Below are 17,942 nucleotides of genomic sequence, written 5' to 3' on the forward strand. Positions count from 1 at the left end.
TCTTCATTTCAACAGGCTTTGTAAACTGTAATTATCATTTTATCCGTACTCGAAACACTCAGGAACATTTTAACACTAATATTAATCAAAACCCAATTCACAAACTGTGTATAGCACTGCCTCACAGCTGACTATTTGACTTGCTGGGACTTCAAAGGGAAATAACCCCATAGATTTGTCTGTGTCTGCTCAGCAGCTCCTGTGACCCTTAAGGGGCACATCTACACTCACATTTATACAGCAGTCACCGAACATGACAGCCCAAAACCTCACCTGCCCCAGGCTGAGCACTCCCACACATTCTCATCCCAGCAAACTTATGCTGACCCCAAAGACCTACCCAGGGCAGCTACTGAAACCTGCAGGGGCAAATGCCCGGTGGCAGCAGGCACTGCGCAAGGATTTCCCCTAAAGAACAAAATAATCCTTTATCCCTTCCCTCTGCAGCTGGAGCCCAGCAGAGCTGCCCATGCCAGCTGCCTGTGGGACGAGCCAGGCACACCTACTCTGCAACCTGATCGTAGTCCCCACCAATGGCTCCATCCATGTTCTCGTCTGTGGGGGTTCTCAGAGAAACAAGAACTGCCTGCCCAAGACAGACAGAGCACCTGCTCAGAGGCCAGCTCTTTAAACACCCCACCCATGCTTACAGTGTGAGGGGAAAACGTCAAAAACTGTGGGTGCAGGTTTGGTTTTAGAGGTTTTAGGGATTGGGTTTGTTTAAGATTTGTACAAAAAATAGCTAAAAAAAAAGATAGTTAGATGACCCTTTTTGCTATAGGACTTCAATGGTTGGCCAGCCTCCTTGCATTAAGATGCAACATTGATGATTTCTAGCCTGCTCAGCTACAACTACTTGAAGTTCTTTCTGTCCAGAGTCAGGGACATGAAGGAGACTATGGCAAACACTCACTCCTCAGATAAGCCCTTATCTCCTGCTGTGACAGACCCCAGCCTAACTAGAAAACTGATCCACACAGAGAAGATCTTCATCTCCATAGAGCACTTGGCACTATCCACCTATTAAACTATATATTTTTTCCCTTTCCCATCTGCGTTCTTAACTTTTGGACACATTTTCCACACTGTAAGTTAATTTTCCCCCCTAGTTAATTTGGGATCTGTGTTTAAATAAATATTACCATAGGGAATATTATTTATCAATAATATATGTCCAAAACATTAGTCATTTCTTAAGATCAGAAAACTAAAATGAGAGAACTCTAGAGCCTGTACCAACACAGCAAACAGAGATGATGGCTGTAGATCTGGGTAGAAAAAACCACTTGGAGGAAGAAAGCTGATGGAAGCAACAAATTTAACATATGAAGTAGATGAAAACATAATACTAAGAGAAAAATGTAATTTAAAATTTGCTTAAAAAAAATTCCACATGCCTGGACTTTCTTTCCTCGTATAACAGGGGAGTAAACACAAGTGGTTGAATTACTTCTATGCATTAAACAATGATTTGCAATTTATTAATAGACATAGTATAAGCAAAGGAAAACTTCCATAAAAACAAAAAAAGAAATAATACAACTGAAATAATTATTGTAATAAAAACATTCCAAGCAATTCTTGACCCAAAAAAAAAGGCAACTCTATTTTCTGAGACAAAACTATATAAATTAAGTTTGTATACAGTGTGAAAGAGATCACCTCACATCACTTATATTGCAGTACACACAGTGTTTTTTAAAGAAGGAACTCCAGCAAAATAATAATGAAACCTTCAGAAAATAATTGCTATAACACCGAATCTTCACTCTTTAATCATATTCAGTGACAGAGAAGAAAAACCCTTTAATTGGTGAATACAGAAAAAGCAAACATGAATCGCTGTCAAACTAGTTATTTGATCCCACACTGATATACAACTGATCTCTTCCTGGAGTATAATTCAAATGTTGCATAATGATAAGCATACTCCCCTAGAAAAGAGCCTCTCTGCTTTTACTCTTAACTAGTAATAGCAAAAAACATATCACTCTACCATTACTACCACAGTTCAATTCCTTTAAATACTAGAACACATGGTGAAATATTTTTTTTGTTCAGTTCCACTGGACTTCTGTTGAGAATAATCTAGGACTCGATCTACAACTGAAACACAATAGCTGTCAGTTAAGTCATCAGAAATAATTCGAATGATTTCATACTATGGTCACATTTTGATCTATCTTGTACTAATGGTAAGTGCTGCTCCTTTTCTCTTCTCTTTCCCTGAACATGCTGCTGCTCTAAGCTTTCATATGCTGAAATATTCCACTAAGATCCAAACCTCTGTCAACACACTGCTATATAAGCATTCAAGAATGACAACTCAAAAAGACTACCTCACTTTTTATTATATTAAATAAAGACAAGGGAAATAAAATCATGACAGAGGTTAACAAGGCAAAAAGATATTCTGACGACCATGATACAGCATGTATTTATAAAGGATCACTTTAATTTTATCTTCCACCACCAAGCAAATCTGTAACTGTTAAAAACATTTATTCAGATCTAGCAAGATGCAAAGACTTGTTAGCAGAGATGAAAAAGTGGCTGATCACGTCCTTCACTCACTCGTCCCAGAGGGCGTTCAGCCAAGCATGTATCGGAAAAAATTGCCCATACTACCCTCTTAATACAATTACAAATAAGGCTGCCAGAGAGAGAAATACAAAGCTGATCTGAGAAAAGCATCACTTTTAAGCCTTCCCCTACCTTTTCCCTGGTATTTACAAACCACAGGCAGTACTGCTGGGGAATCTCACCAGGGTGGCTGCCGAGAGGTCTCATGTGGCGTTCCCAGCTTCCCACCGCCTCCCTCTGCCTGGATGTTAAGCATTCCCGAGAAAACCCACCCTGACATGCACAGAATGAATCCTGCTCAAGTTGGAAGCATGTGATAACTAGGCTTCAGGTTGAAACAGGAAACCCCAGTACCCAATTAGTCCCAGAGATTAAACCAAGCCCCATCTTACCGTTTTGCTGTTGACCGGATCAGGTCAGATTCACCTGCAACTCTTTGGCATCTCTCTAGCAATGTTAGTGTTTGCAGTTAGGCTGGGCTCATTCAGCAACTGAATTCACAACATCTTTCTGCACTAGCAAGCTGAAATGGTACGGCTGTACTACAGCTAAGAAAGGGGGAAATCTAAAGCAGCAAACAAAGAAATCCCTCAAGACAGGGTAATCCCTGTGGAGTAAAATATTAAAGGTACAGATGAGCACTGAGGGTACAATATTTCTCTGTCTAAAATTCATCAGCAACACCATGCTCTTTCTAAAAGATTTTTTTTTTTTTTAATATATGATGGACTTGCCTGTGGAGTTCCCAGAAAGGCAGAGTATCCAGGCTCTGCAGCAGCATTGCAGCCAAAGTAACCATGCATATGCTATCTAGGCAATTTACAGCAGTCTTTTTGAAAAGATATTGATTTACAATGTAACACTGCCTCAACCCAACACAGAACTGCAGCCAAAATAGCTAATGGTGATTTCACAGGAATTAAGGGAAAAAACTCAACATTCAATCAAAAGGATGCAACTAATCATTCTCAATTAAATTCCACCCCAGTCCTGAAAAAAATTAGCAAGTTCTTGAGTGACAAATAGTAATACTATAGCAATAATCTGTGGGCATCTGGAATCAAGCACTATGAATACCACTGTCCACTTTTACAGAAACAATAAATATTAAAAATCATTTAAAATTTATTGAGTCAAAATATCAACTATGAAGTTAGTTTCAGCATTGTAAGGATGAAACTTAGTATTTAATTTATGAACATACAAAATGCACAAAGCTGTGAGTAAGCAACAGACACCTACTCCATGCTGGGAATTCACTACTGAGCCCACGTGAGCTTGGGTGAAGTAGAGGGAAAGGAGGGCAGCAGGACCAAACCCTCAGGGAGGGCTTCTACAAAAGGGATGCAGTGAATTTTCTCCATCTCCTACTCCTACAGCAACCCCTGCTGGCCTGTGCTTCAGATGGCTCCTGGCTCCCCAGAAACCTCCCAGGGTTGGGGGAGCACTGGACAGACTGTACTAGGAGAGGGAACAGTAATGTACACATAAGCAAAACCTTCAGGAGGGAAAGCACACAGCTCAGCTTACATGACATCCTCAACACCCTGATATATTTTTCATTTTTATGTAACGAAGAGGTGCAGTGAACTAGCAGGCAAAGCACAGCCCTGGCTCACGCCCCAGGCAGCTCCAGTGATCTCATCACAAAACCATTGGAAATGGGCTCCCCTGTAGAGTCCCACTTTGAAGAAAGTAGAGTGGGCATAAACATTTGCTCGAGTCTCACCACAGTCACCAAGACTTAAACACATGGTGAAATACTTCTCAACTCCAGGCTGACAGCTGAACCTAGCATCAGTGGCTTTAGTGACAATAAATCTTGAATGGCATGATCAAATTCCCTAAAATGCTCCCAAAATTACGTAATACTTGTCATCTTTTCCCCCATCTATTTCACAACCTTAGTCACAGGGACATATTCCAGAAGACTTCTCAGTTTCTCAACTTGGTTTCTAAGCAGATAGAAGGCTTCACATCTCCTGAAAAAAAAGATGACTTCTACTCTCTAGGGCAAAAGTTTCTTCTAGGGGGTCCCAAATATGGGGCTCAGAAGAAAACATGAAAAAAAAAGCTTCCAGTTGAAATTATGAGAAAATACATTCAAAACATTTTCATTTCTTGACCTTATGCTGTCAACATCAAATTTGTCTGAGACTGAGGGAGAATAGGACAGAAGGATGCTCAGGAGAAAAAAAGCTAGTGAGTAAGCACGTGCAGAGACCAGTATGTGTCAAAAGATGGGCACCATGTTAAGAGAAAAGTAATGGACAGCCATGGGAAAAGGAAACACAAAAGGCAAGCCAAAGAAACACTGAACTGCATTCCAGAAGCAGGCAAAGTGTAGGGCCAAGGCACAGAGAGAGACACCCAGCCAAACAGCCTACAAAGTCATAGAATCATAGAATACGCTGAGTTGGAAGGGACTTATCAGGATCATCAAGTCCAAGTCCTGTCCCTACACAGGACCATCCCAAGAACCACCATGTGCCTGACAGTGTTGTCCAAACACTTCTTGAACTCAGACAGGTTTGGTGCTGTGACCACTTCCCTGGAGAGCCTGTTCCAGTGCCCAACTACCTCTCGGTGAAAAACCTTTTCCTAACATCCAATCCAAACCTCTCCTGATACAGTTACATGCCATTCCCTCAGGTCATGTCACTGGTCACCAGAGACAAAAGATCAGTGTCTGCCCCTCCACTTCCTTTGTGAGGAAGTTGTAGACTGTAATGAGGTCTCCCCTCCGTCTCCTCTTCTCCTGGCTGAATAAGCCAAGTGACCTCAGCTGCTCCTTGTATGGCTTCCCCTCTAGACCCTTCAACATCTCCGTTGCCCTCCTTTTGACACTCTCTATATCTTTCTGACATTGTGGTGCCCAAAACTGCACACAATATTCAAGGTGAGGTTGCACCAATGCAGAGCGGAGCAGGACAATCACCTCCCTTGATCAGCTGGTGATGCTTTGCCTGATGCCCCCCAGGACATGGTTGGTTCTCCTGGCTGCCAGGGCACTGCTGACTCATATTCAACTTGCCATTGACCAGGACTCCCAGGTCCCTTTCTGCAGTGCTGTTCTCCAACCCCTCATTCCCCATTCTGTATGTAGATCCAGAGTTGCCCTGTTCTAGGTGCAAAATCTGGCACTCAACCTTATTAAATTTCATGGGGCTGGTGATTGCCCAGCCCTCTGATATGTCTAGGTTTCTCTGCAGGACCTCTCTGTAATGGGATATAACTCAAAGAAGCCAAACCCTTCTACATTTTAAAGTTAATTATTTTTACTGTATTGAAAAAAATCTGCATTTATGACATTAAAGCCCTTCTGGTTGCCTTTGTCTTTGACATCTCTCAACGGATTCAATTCCAGCTGGGCTTTAGCTTTTGTAATAGCATCTCTGCATGGTTGGAAGATGTCTCTGCATTCCTTCCTGGTTACTTGTTCCTGTTTCCACCTTCTGTATAATTCCTTTCTACGTTTGAGTCTTGTTAGGAAGTCTTTGTTCATCCATGCAGGCTTCCCAACATTTTTGCTTGACTCCCTACTGTTCTTATGCCCCTTCTTCTCCTGTGCTGGCCCCATCCCTTCCCTTAATCCCAAACCCATTTGCAGACTGTGGTTGAACATAACGTGGCTGGAACACAAATACATGCTCTGTTGCTGCCCATGGAACCACAGAGAGGATTGGGAAACCTGGCTGAAAGGCTAAGGCCACCTAGAATTACTAATGAAATTGATGGACCACACAAAGCCCTCTGTAGCATGACACTGGTTTGTTTTCCAAGGAGATGGGAAAATAACTAACTAAAAAAACCTGTTAATAAAATAATATTAAAAAAAATTAAATATTTATGGGTTTTGATTTTAAAGCTCTGCATGGAAGTCAGCTCCAAATACAAGTTTCACATGATCAATACTTTAAGTCTTGCTTTCATCTCAGAGCAGGCTCCAAAATGCTCTGTGGCACTTGAGAACAGTTCCTCACATATAAGGAGGTATCTTTGGAGCTTTTCAAGATAATAGTTATACAGTCATCTGCAAATTGCTATACTTCAAACAGAGAGATTAAACAATGTCACAGCTCTGATGGTCAATTAACTAAACATGCAAACCATCATTTATTAATATGCCATAGTGAAAAAATGCCAGTAATTACCTTGTGTTTTGTGTGGTAATTTTACATACTGTTAAAATGGAATTTGTAAGTGATGTCCTATTTTCATTACTCTATATTGAATCATCCATGAGAGGTGAGGGAGATAGGACGCAAAGAAGAGAGGCAGCCAACAGTTCACTCCTTTCCAAGAAGTAATAATCAAATGCAGCAATTAGTACAAGTTTCACATATCCATGAGCCCATTTTCTCCTCAAAGAAGAAACTGCATGACTAAGAAGAGCCACTGATCCTCAACACAAACCCTTTCATTTTGACAACTGCAGACTGAACATACAAGGGAAAAGTGAACACATTTTACACTTTTGAAAATTTACTCACTTGTGAAAGTCATTTAGACATGTAGCCAGCCACTTCATAATTATTTACAAGTTGTGTTCAGAAACAGAGGGCTGGATGGGACACCACCTGTCCAAGTCTAGTTCAGGTCCTTGCTATCACAGGTGACAATAAAATATGACCTCTTTTTTAAATTGCTAAGTTTGAGTTCAGTCTGACACTTAGTACAGAAGACATGAACTTAATAAAACAATCCAGCAATGACACAAATGTGTTGAATGCAAAGAAAATCATTTGTATCTTAAGACAGCAAGTGAAGCAGTGGATAATATTGCACAATGGAATGCACAACAAAGTATTCCAAGTACAACATGCTGCAAAACTTGTTTCATAATACCAATATTTGAAATATACCATCTGCATTATCTGGTATGATGGAACATCACTTAGAAGTCACTGCTTAAAATAAAATGCAATGCAACATAGCGCCAATTATTTTTGCAACTTCTAAGACCAAAAGATTTTATGGGTTTAGGGATTGGTTCTATCTACAGTTTGAATTACCAAGAATGTTTAAACTGCAGATTCAAAGAGAACAACAACAACATAACACTGTGCAATGACTTTACACATCTGAAACGTACTTCAAATCAGTCTGGATATATTTTCAGGTCTTTGGATATAAAGAGTTAACCGAATGACTTCACACAATTATACTCTTTCTGTGCAATAGGAAAACCTAACTCCAACATTCCCAACATGGCCACATCTTACTGTGAATACTAATACAGTTGCACAGAGATTGTTTTATTTGTTACTGATACTTTTGCATTCCTTGCTATGGTGGCAAAGATCTCGATTGTTTTATTTGTTACTGATACTTTTGCGTTCCTTGCTATGGTGGCAAAGATCTCATATAAATAAAATAATTCAGACTACAACACATTGGTGCAGTGTATCTATGATAAGAACTTACATTTGGTCTTTTACCTTGATTTAGGGTTCACTTTTAGGGAAATCAAATATTACTTTGCAAGCCTCACTTTTTCTCCTTTTTTTTTAAGCTCTTAGCTAACGGCCTTGTAACAACTAGTATTCTACAGAATTACGTTAGCCTCTAATAATTAGCCAAAGTCCTTAAAGAGAAGACATGCAAAGGCCAGAAGCATTCATACCTGCAGCATGATCAGCAGTTAATATACACAGATACCAAGCACAGAACCTGGTCAAAGTATGGAATTTTGTGATTATTCTACTTTTAAGAAAGTAGATCTGTGGGCTTTCCCACTGGTGGGATGCAAAATTGGACTGCAACATACCTCAGCCTGCAATAATAAAGCATGCCTTGCTATATAAAAACAAATGAACAGTCTTCTCCCAGCCCTGTCTCCCTCATGCTTGCAAAAACAATCACAACTATTACACAAAGTCTGAATTCTATCTCAGACAGTGCTGTGTTCATGCCTTTGTAATACATTAAAATTACACTGAAAAAAAAATACCTATTTGGAAAGAATATGAAGCCTATACCAAGTGTCAGGTAAAATAACCTGCATCTTGTTTGCCTAAATTCTTCATCCCCAGTTTGCAGGAGAGTGATAGCAGAGTCATTCATCTTCAGCATCATAAAATTACATGTGCTAGCAACAGGAGCAACATTTCACTATAGATATGAAGGTATCTGTGTAATACATAAATAAAATTACAGACAAAATATACACCACAATTCCCATGCCTTATGATGTACCTGTATACATACATAACCTAAGTCTCAATATTACTAATATACTGTGTAAAAAGCACCACAACCTCAGATACTCAGGAAAAAAAAAAGACATTTAAACCAACATCTTAGTCAAACATTGTTCAAAAACACCTCAAAGAACTCAAGCAGTACAAAATTCAAATGTATGCTCTGTAACTGGAAGATATAACTATCAGCAAGATGACTTACTGGAGTAGCTTTAATTAAACTAACCTATCTACTGTGACACAGAATTCCTAAAACCACATAGCTGACAATTCTCATATTTGCAATTAAAAAAAAAAAAGGTTAATCAGGAAAGCATAATAATATTTCTATGACACAAAGTTTAACGATGAATACTAGAGACAGAGTTTACAAAGTTTTTCTTTAGGGACAGTTATAAAGAATTAACAATAGATTTTTAATATCTACCAGTATAGACTCCAGGGAAGAATCTCTGAGAATGTTTTCAAGTTACATATATTGCTACAGCTCATCTTGTACTGGGACAAAGCTCAGTGCTATCCTATTCCAACGTTATCCACAGCATTATAGCTAGGAGAAGAAAGCTTTCTATAAATTAATTAAAACAACCCAAAGTTATGGATTCACCTTCATCTCTTTCTCAAGTTTAAATATGTCATGCCCTAAAATTCTTGTCTTCTTTGGAAGCACTAGATTTTAGCCTCCTTTCGTTTTTACTCTGAGATACTCACATAAAAGGCTTTGTTGTTCGGTCCATATTGGGACAAGAGTTATTTAATATCTTCATTAATGACAGAGATGAAGGGATCGATTGTACCCTCAGGAAATTTGCTGATGACACCAAGACAAGTGATGTGGTTGACACATCTGAAGGAAAGGATACCACCCAGAGAGACCTGGACAAGCTTGAGAAATGGGCCCATGGGAATCTCATGAGGTGCTGGAGTAGGTCCAGAGAAGAGCAACAAGGCTGGTGAAGGGACTCGAGCACAAATCCTGTGAGGAGAGGCTGAGGGAACTGGGGTTGTTCAGCCTGGAGAAGAGGAGGCTCAGGGGAGACCTCATCACTCTCTACAACTACGTGAAAGGAGGTTGTAGCCAGGTGGGGGTTGGTCTCTTCTCCCAGGCATCTATCAGCAAGACAAGAGGGCATGGTCTTAGGCTCTGCCAGGGGAGGTTTACGTTAGATATTAGGAAGAAATTCTTTACAAGAAAGGGTAATCAGGCATTGGAATGGGCTGCCCAGGGAGGTGGTGGATTCTCCGTCCCTGGAGGTTTTTAAGATGAGACTGGATGTGGCACTTAGTGCCATGGTCTGGTAACCACGGTGGTGTTGGATCAAGGGCTGGACTTGATGATCTTGGAGGTCCCTTCCAACCCAGCTGATTCTATGATACTATGAATAAGACCAAGCGCAAGGTGCTGTGCCTGGGTCAGGGCAACCCCCAGTATCAAATACAGGCTGGGGGATGATCACAAGCAGCTCTGTGGAGAAGGACTTGGGGGTGTTGGTGTGTGAGAGGCTGGACATGAGCCAGCACTGTGCCCTTGAAGCCCGGAAAGCCAAATGTGTCCTGGGCTGTATCAGCAGCAGTGTAGCCAGCACACCGAGGGAGGTGATTCTGTCCCTCTACTCTGCTCTCATGAGAACTCACCCAGAGTGCTGCATCCAGCTCTGGGGTCTGCAGCACAGGAAGGAGATGGACTCTGTAATTTTTGTTTTATGATTGTTAATATTTAATATATTTATAAAAACAGGATTTCTACAACATAATGGCAGGTCTGGTTTTGTTCTCTTTTCTTTTATTATTTGTCTCTGAAGTCTACTTATTTTTTAGACTACTGTTAAACACCAGTCACTATCTTCACGCTATTATCCAATGACCATATAATTCTTATCCAGAATAACGTAATTTGTATAGACTCATCATTACACATGCATAGCTGCAGTTAAGTTCTTCATATGCATCAGTTTGTACATATCAGCATGAAATAACATTATCATTTTATCATCCAAATAGTCTATACTGCAAAATCCTTAGGCAACTTTTGGCAGTTAAACTAAATAGCTTTTTTTAATGCATCAATTTTTCATCCCTCTTCCATGTCTTGTGTCTCCTACCTGGAAGGTTAGTTGCCATTACCCTCTAAGGCTCAAAAATGGGTATATTGCTGGTTCCTTATGGCATACATGACACATGTGACAAATGTATAAGCACCATGCAAATCACAATGACTGGAAAAGCTGATGATGATGAAAGCTAAACACTAGGTCAGATGGTGGCATAATATGAAATTAAAGAAGTTGTTGACAAACTGAATAGAAACATTCAAGTAATACCTGATTTAGGAATATTGTTGCTTCTCATAATAAAACATGAGGAGCAGCTGTGAGAATCATCTTCCCCTCCTTCCAGTTATATTTGTCTAGAAGGCTGCACTACTTAATGGACAAGAATTTCACTGCAGTCACCCACACCTTTTTTCTTTACTAATTAAATTGACATAGAATGATGATCAGCAAAAAGGCATGTCAAAGCTCAAGCTAATGCAACGCTGAGTCAAGTGCTCACAGGAAACAAGCACTAGAACTGCAGGTATTGCACTAATATTTATCTGTTCTTTAGTTAAATATAAAGGGTTGATTTTGACTTAAAAAGTCCTTTACTGTCTGGGTCACTAGCCCCTTGCAGACTGCTTTTCTTGTCCTGTTTTATCTCAGTAATTCAGACAAGAGGGTTGCATTCACCTGGGCATTCTCACTGAAGGGCACTTCAGTCCAGAAGTTGATAAAGCTTTAATGCATGTTGAGTAGCTTATCTATTTTCCCAGGACTTCTTAGGCAAGAAATAGAAAGCATCTCAGGAGGAGTGAGCTGCTGAAGACAGAAAAATTCAGAAAGGACAAGAGAAAAAAGCCTCTTTCTCATGCCATAAAAAATATCTCTACAGAAATGCAAGGAGTGGTAGCACAGCTGCTGCAGCTTACATGTTCACAGAGCAGCCATTCTCATAGAAAATTCCACCTAAGCACTTTTTTTTTTTCCTCCTCAGACCACCTCTTTCTGTATCTCTATAGCTGAACCCCATTACAATATGTTGTTAAATAGACCATTGCCCTACCATCTCATGAAGTAGAAGAACATGGATTTTCATGTGATGGAGCACACAGTGGCTACAGAGGGTTGGAACAGATTTATAAATCAACAGACTTATTTGAGAGCAAATACGTGGTCTATAAAGAAAACTGAAGAAGCCTCAGAAGTTTTAATAATTGTAAAAGGAGCAAAATACCACTTTCAGAGGTGGGAAAGAATTTCCCTTACCTTTTTTCAGATATTAAGTAATTTCTTGAATTTTTATAAGAAATTTTAAAGAATCATATCGTCTCAGTCTAATAAATTCAAATTCAAATGACACTTCTCTTGGTTAAATGACATGGGAAAAATACACTCATTAATCTATCTAGCCTTTATCTATCTCTCTTGTATCAAGATGAAGACTCCCTACTACAAAAGGAAAGAGAAGAAATTAAGGTTTATGATAAAACAGGTGAACAACTCCATAGAACTGACAGGTTTAAGGTTGAATGGATATCTTCTTCCACTTAAATTACCCCTACAGGATTTACAGCACAATGTCTCAAACCAGAGAGACAATAAAATACTCAACATTTTATTTTGCATGACAGCTCTCTGTAGTATTGGGGAGGGGGAGAGGTGTGCTTCCAAACACCAAGATTAAAAAATAACTTGTACTAAGTAGTCATCATATATCAAAATCACCATACAGTGCTATATAACTTCACTATTTTTGTTTTGACCATTCCAGAAGGTATCTGAAATATGCATAAATGCAGCCGTGCATCTCTCTTTAAGCATGGTTGCCTTGGTGCTCAGGCACTTACTTCTCCAGAACTCTCACAAGACAGAATCATGGAGTCACAGAATGGTTCAGATTGGAAAGGATCACAGTGGGTCATCTGGTTCAACCTCCCTGCTCAAGCAGGGTCATCCTAGAGCACATTGCACAGAATTGCATCCAGAAGTTTTTTCAACATCTTCATTGAGGGAGGCTCCACAGCCTCTTTAGAGAATCTGTTCCAGGGCACAGTCGCCCACACTGTAAAGTTCTTTCTCATATTCAGATGGAACTTCCTGGCCATCGGTTTCTGCCCATTGCCTCTGGTTTTATTGTTTGACACCACTGAAAAGAGCCTGGCTCCATCCTCTTGACACCCTCCCTTCAATTAATCATAGACATTCATGAGAACCCCTCTCAGCTATCTCTTCTCAAGGCTGAACAGGCCCGGCCTTTCCTCATAAGAGGGATGCTCCTGTCCCTTAATCATCTTTGTAGCCCTCTTCTTGACCCACTTTAGGAGCTCCACGTCCCTCTTGTCCTGAGGAGCCCAGAACTGCACACAGTACTCTGGGTGAGGCCTCTCTAGGGCCGAGTATAGGGGCAGGATCACCTCCGTCAACCTGTAGACAATTGTCTTGCTAATGCACTCCAGGATATCATTGGCCTTCTTGGCCACCAGAGCACACTGCTGGCTCATGGGCAGCTTTTTGTCCACCAGGACCCCCAGGGCCTTCTCCACAGAGCTGCTTTCCCACAGGCTAGTCCCCAGCCTGCCCTGGTGCTTGGGGTTATTCTTCCCGAGGTGCAGGACCCTGCACTTGCCTTTGTCAAATTTCAGACATTTCCTCTCTGCCCCTCTCCACAGCAGTCGAGGTCCTTCTGAAGGGCAGCACAGCCCTCTGCGGTATCAGCCACTCCTCCCATCTTTGTGTTATCAGGGAACTTGCTGAGGAGGCATCCATCCCTTCATGCATGTCATTCATGAACAAGTTAACAATACTGGGCCCAGTATTGGACCTTGGGGGACACCACTAATGATGGGCCTCCAATTAGACCCTGGGTCACTGATTACAGTTTTCTGAGATCTGCCATTCAGCCATTTCTCAATCCACTTCACTGTCCACCCATCCAGTCCACACTTCCTGAGTTTGCCCATGAGAATGTTGTGAGACAGTGTCGAAAGCCTTGCTAAGTCAAGGTAGACAATATCCTATGCTCTCCCCTCATCCATCCAAATAGTTGTTCCATCGTAGAAGGCAATCAGGTTGGTCAAGCATGATTTACCTTTAGCGAATCCATTCTGACTACTTCAGATCACTTTCTTATCATCCATGTGGATAGAGATGCTTCCAAAATGAGGTGCTCCGTGACCTTTCCAGGGACTAATCAAGGCTCACTTCCGGGTAGTGCCATGGGTCCTCCTTCTTCCCCTTTTTGAAAACCTGGGTGACATTTACTTTCTTTCAATCCCCAGGCGCCTCTCCTGATCATCACAACCTTTCAAAGATGATCATGAGTGGCTTGCTGTGGTGTCCACCAGCTCTTTCAGCACTCATGGATGCACTAAACCTATTTGCAAAATCTTCTGTGGGAAAAAAACAAACCTGGTACTATATTTAATTTCTGATAGATTTAGCAGATTATTATGAAAAGAATTCTTACTTTACCAGAAAACAATGCCAAAATCCCTTAAAGTGGTCATTCTCACAATCTAAGATGTCCCATGAATACCTACATACAGTTAAAATTATAATAATGTATTGTTTCTCAAAAAATTAAACATCATGAGCTATGCAGCTCATGGACAAAATTATGCAGCAGTGAACACAATTTCTTAGAAACTTCTTGTATGAAGTAGTATCATTGATATTTAATTATTCTGTTGTTCTTCCAATTAGTAAGATGCCTTCTTAACTGATATTTGAAAACAATATTAGTATTACTCTAGCAGTTTAGTCATTAAAATGGGTCTTCACTACTAGACCCTTTATAGACAGAGAAGCAAATTGAGTGTCCTTGGCCAAACCAACTACCTATTCCAGTGAAAGATGGAGGGAACTCCACCCTCCCTTGCCCTCTGTTTCAGCGTGGGGGTTTCAGAAGCAGAACAGTTTAGAGGTAAGAGGAGAATCGATTAAGAAAACCAGTGATACTACCTATTAAAAAGAAAAAAGGAAAGAAACTTCTTGTAGCAAAATGTATTTGTCATTTTTGCTATGGGCTCTCGGCTGTAACATGTCTTTCTGTAAAATTTAGTTTGCAATCTGAACGATGTACTTGCTGTAACTTTAAATGATTCTTTCTCTCATGTTATCTAGTTTGGTGTTCAAATAAAGCATTTCATCTTCAGCCAGGTTGTGCCTGCCTCAGATAGTATCAGTGAGTAACAATATGCCTCCCACATTAACATCAGGCAAGCTTTGCTCAGATTTTAAGGTGTTGCCCAAATTAAAAACAACCCAAACTACAATATGTACATGAGCAGTGACAGGACACAAGAAAATGACAGAAAGCTTCACCAGTGGAAGTTCAAATTGGACATTAGGAAAAGGGTGTTCATTGAGAGGGTCGTTAGTCACTGGAAGAGGCTCCTCAGGGAAGCGGTCATGGCACCAAGCCTGTCAGAGCTCAAAGAACGTATGGACAACACCCTTAGTCATATGGTTTAGTTTTAGGTGGTCCTGAGAGAAGCAGGGAGATGGACTCAGTGATCCTTATGGGTCCCTTCCACTGTGAGATATTCTATGATTCTATGTGTAGATCCCCATTTTATTGGATAAAACCCTCTGCTTACAAAACCTCCTAAAGGATCAGGAGTAAAACAAAAGTTTTACCCTAAAAACCAATATTGCATTTAATTATGAGTAGTAAGTGGATAAAGAGGTCTAGAAGAAGCGAACCAACAAAACATATAAATTATGATTCCCCTAGAGCATTTCAAGGACAAAATGCAACTTAAACTGAGCAAAGGTTTGAAGGCCTCAGAAATGTAAATGCTGCAGAACACCTCTTTTGAGGTATGATTCCCAACAGAACTGGGAGAGCCTTTATGTATAAGGTACTCCGTAACATTATGGCTGCTGCCTGACAAAATTTTGAATCCTGCAATGTTTTAGAAGCTTATAATATTGAGGGCTCATATAGAATAGAATATCTAATAGAATATCTATCTGTCCTTAGAAAATGTTGTGAAAGTAATTTAAAAAGTAAAAAGACTGAAAACTAATAGATATGATTACCAAGGTAATAAAAATTCAGACAAGAAGAATTTCAACTAAGATTCCATTGAAGCCACAGTGATATAAAAAACCACACATAAAATTGCTGTAAAAGTTCTTATGGCTGCCTTTGGATTTCATATGCCAAACAAAGATCTGACACTTTCAAAATAAACAGTTCCTATCTGAAATATTACAATAAAAATACACATCTCATACTGTACACTTATATCGGAGGTGTTTACATTCCTGCAGAGTCTCATTAACCTCGGTGCAACCAGTATGTTGAGAGATAAACACACAAAAGACTGGTTGTTCTTTAACTGCCCATGACAGCATGAACCTCCAATTACAATACATGCACAGATGGCTAATTGGTTTTATCACAGTTTTCACAGCTCTGGGAAGGGGGACACCACCTTTCCCAATTTCTCTGAAGGCTAGTACCAGCAGCAGAAAACCAATTCATGTGGCAAGGCCCCTCAGGTCCTGTTGTCCTACTCAGTCAAAGAAAAAAAAAAAAGAAAAAAGTTCTATAGTAGTTTATATGATATGCTCAACATCTCCAGTGCAATGTTAAGTAGGTCTTGAGTACACTCATTGGTTTTATCTCTCAGTTACTTTTGAAATACTAAGAAGATGGTCACATAAATGTCAAATCCTAAACATCTCAGAACAAGAACAAAGTTTATGAAACTCTCAGTTAACTTGTCAGAAATAACAACACTGAAAACTCCAGTATAAAAGACGAGTAAAATAAGTGCAAGAAACATTCTTCACAGCTAAAGCCAAATTTTAACAGGGCATTTTGGTTCAAATCCATTGTACGTAACATTCCTCCTTCCTCTAAAATACCTGATAAAAGAGATCTCTCTCATACAGATTAATCTGTAGCTATATTGCTAACAGGAAGACTAGATCACAGGCTTCTGTAATTAAGTTCAAACAGTGCCAGCAGCAATAGCTACCATCCAAAATGGATCAGCCATGGTTAAGTTTTGCTTATCACTGAATTTCATACCTACCTGCTGAAACAGAATGGGGACACTGAGGACTCCACAGAAAGATCTGAATTCCCAAAAGAATGACCAAATATTAGAGATAATCTTCCCCCACACTCCCAAACTCTTACCCATTCTCCCTAAAAACTGCTTCTGATACTGTCTTTGTTCCTAGCCCTCCATACCCACTCTTATGCCTTTATCCTTATAAAGTTATTATATTATTACCCTCACATGGGTATTATACATACCCATACACACCTGAACCCTTCCTGAGCCCTCCAAATTTCTCGTTAGGCTCCTTTTTCTGCATATATTAGAAGCACTGAATATACTCAGGGGAACAACAGCATCCTTGGTCTCACGTTCTCCAGGCATCTCAGGTTATCACCCAAATCCTGAGGGATGCATCCCTGAGGGGATACATTACAGAAGGAGTCTGACTCTGTCCCTTCTCAGAGCGAAGTCCCTTCTCATGCCTCAGCATGTGCACAGGTAGTTCAGCACAAGTCCTATAGGGAATTGCAGTGTGCTTTTACAATATGAAATCCTACAAAGTTGAGTTATGCTTTAACAAATTTCTAATAGGCATTAATTAAGACTATTTTCAGTGTGCCAAGTTAAGGAAATTTGGATAAAATTACAAAAACAGAAGAAAACTCCTTTTTGAAGTAAAGGCTAGCCCTTGCCAAACTTTAAGTGTCTGAGACAATAAGGATGTTTAATTTCTAAAATTACTGATCACTCGTACACCTCCTTACCTTTCCTGAAAATTGGCATCTGCAAAGTGAAGCAGTCAATAGCCTGGCTTGCAGAATGCACATGCTATCAAGTAAGGAGAACAGCTCTTCCTGCCTCAACATGGAGTCTCAGTGACTCTGGGCTGCACCTGTACTCCGTCATGAATGCAGACAGAAAGGAAGTAGAATAATTTGGATTTTTTTTCAGCATAACGAATAATGGGTGCCCTTCATCTCATCCTCCCAAGTCCATACTCACATCTAGGCTGGTGTATTTCTGCTTCAAATAAGCCCTGAAACTAAATGTCTCAGTTTTTTGATAGGCCCACTTACTGACCATGTATTTTTTAAAAA

The 17,942-nt window shown here is 40.2% G+C and overlaps 1 protein-coding gene across 3 annotated transcripts in view; it reads right to left on the reverse strand.

Moving 5' to 3' along the window:
* CDK14 (cyclin dependent kinase 14) overlaps nt 1-17,942 on the reverse strand; it is a 311,313-nt gene that overhangs the window by 241,567 nt on the left and 51,804 nt on the right. Inside the window, exon 1 of one of the 3 annotated variants that reach the window (XR_004359107.1) lies at nt 2,976-3,143. The exons of the other annotated variants lie outside the window; for them this stretch is intronic. The gene's annotated coding sequence lies outside the window, so the exon portion shown is untranslated. Of the gene's footprint in view, nt 1-2,975; nt 3,144-17,942 lie in introns of those variants that run through there. 3 annotated transcript variants of the gene reach the window in all.

The sequence above is a fragment of the Chiroxiphia lanceolata genome, chromosome 1 (assembly GCF_009829145.1).
Source record: "Chiroxiphia lanceolata isolate bChiLan1 chromosome 1, bChiLan1.pri, whole genome shotgun sequence".
In the NCBI taxonomy this organism is placed as follows: Eukaryota; Metazoa; Chordata; class Aves; order Passeriformes; family Pipridae; genus Chiroxiphia; species Chiroxiphia lanceolata.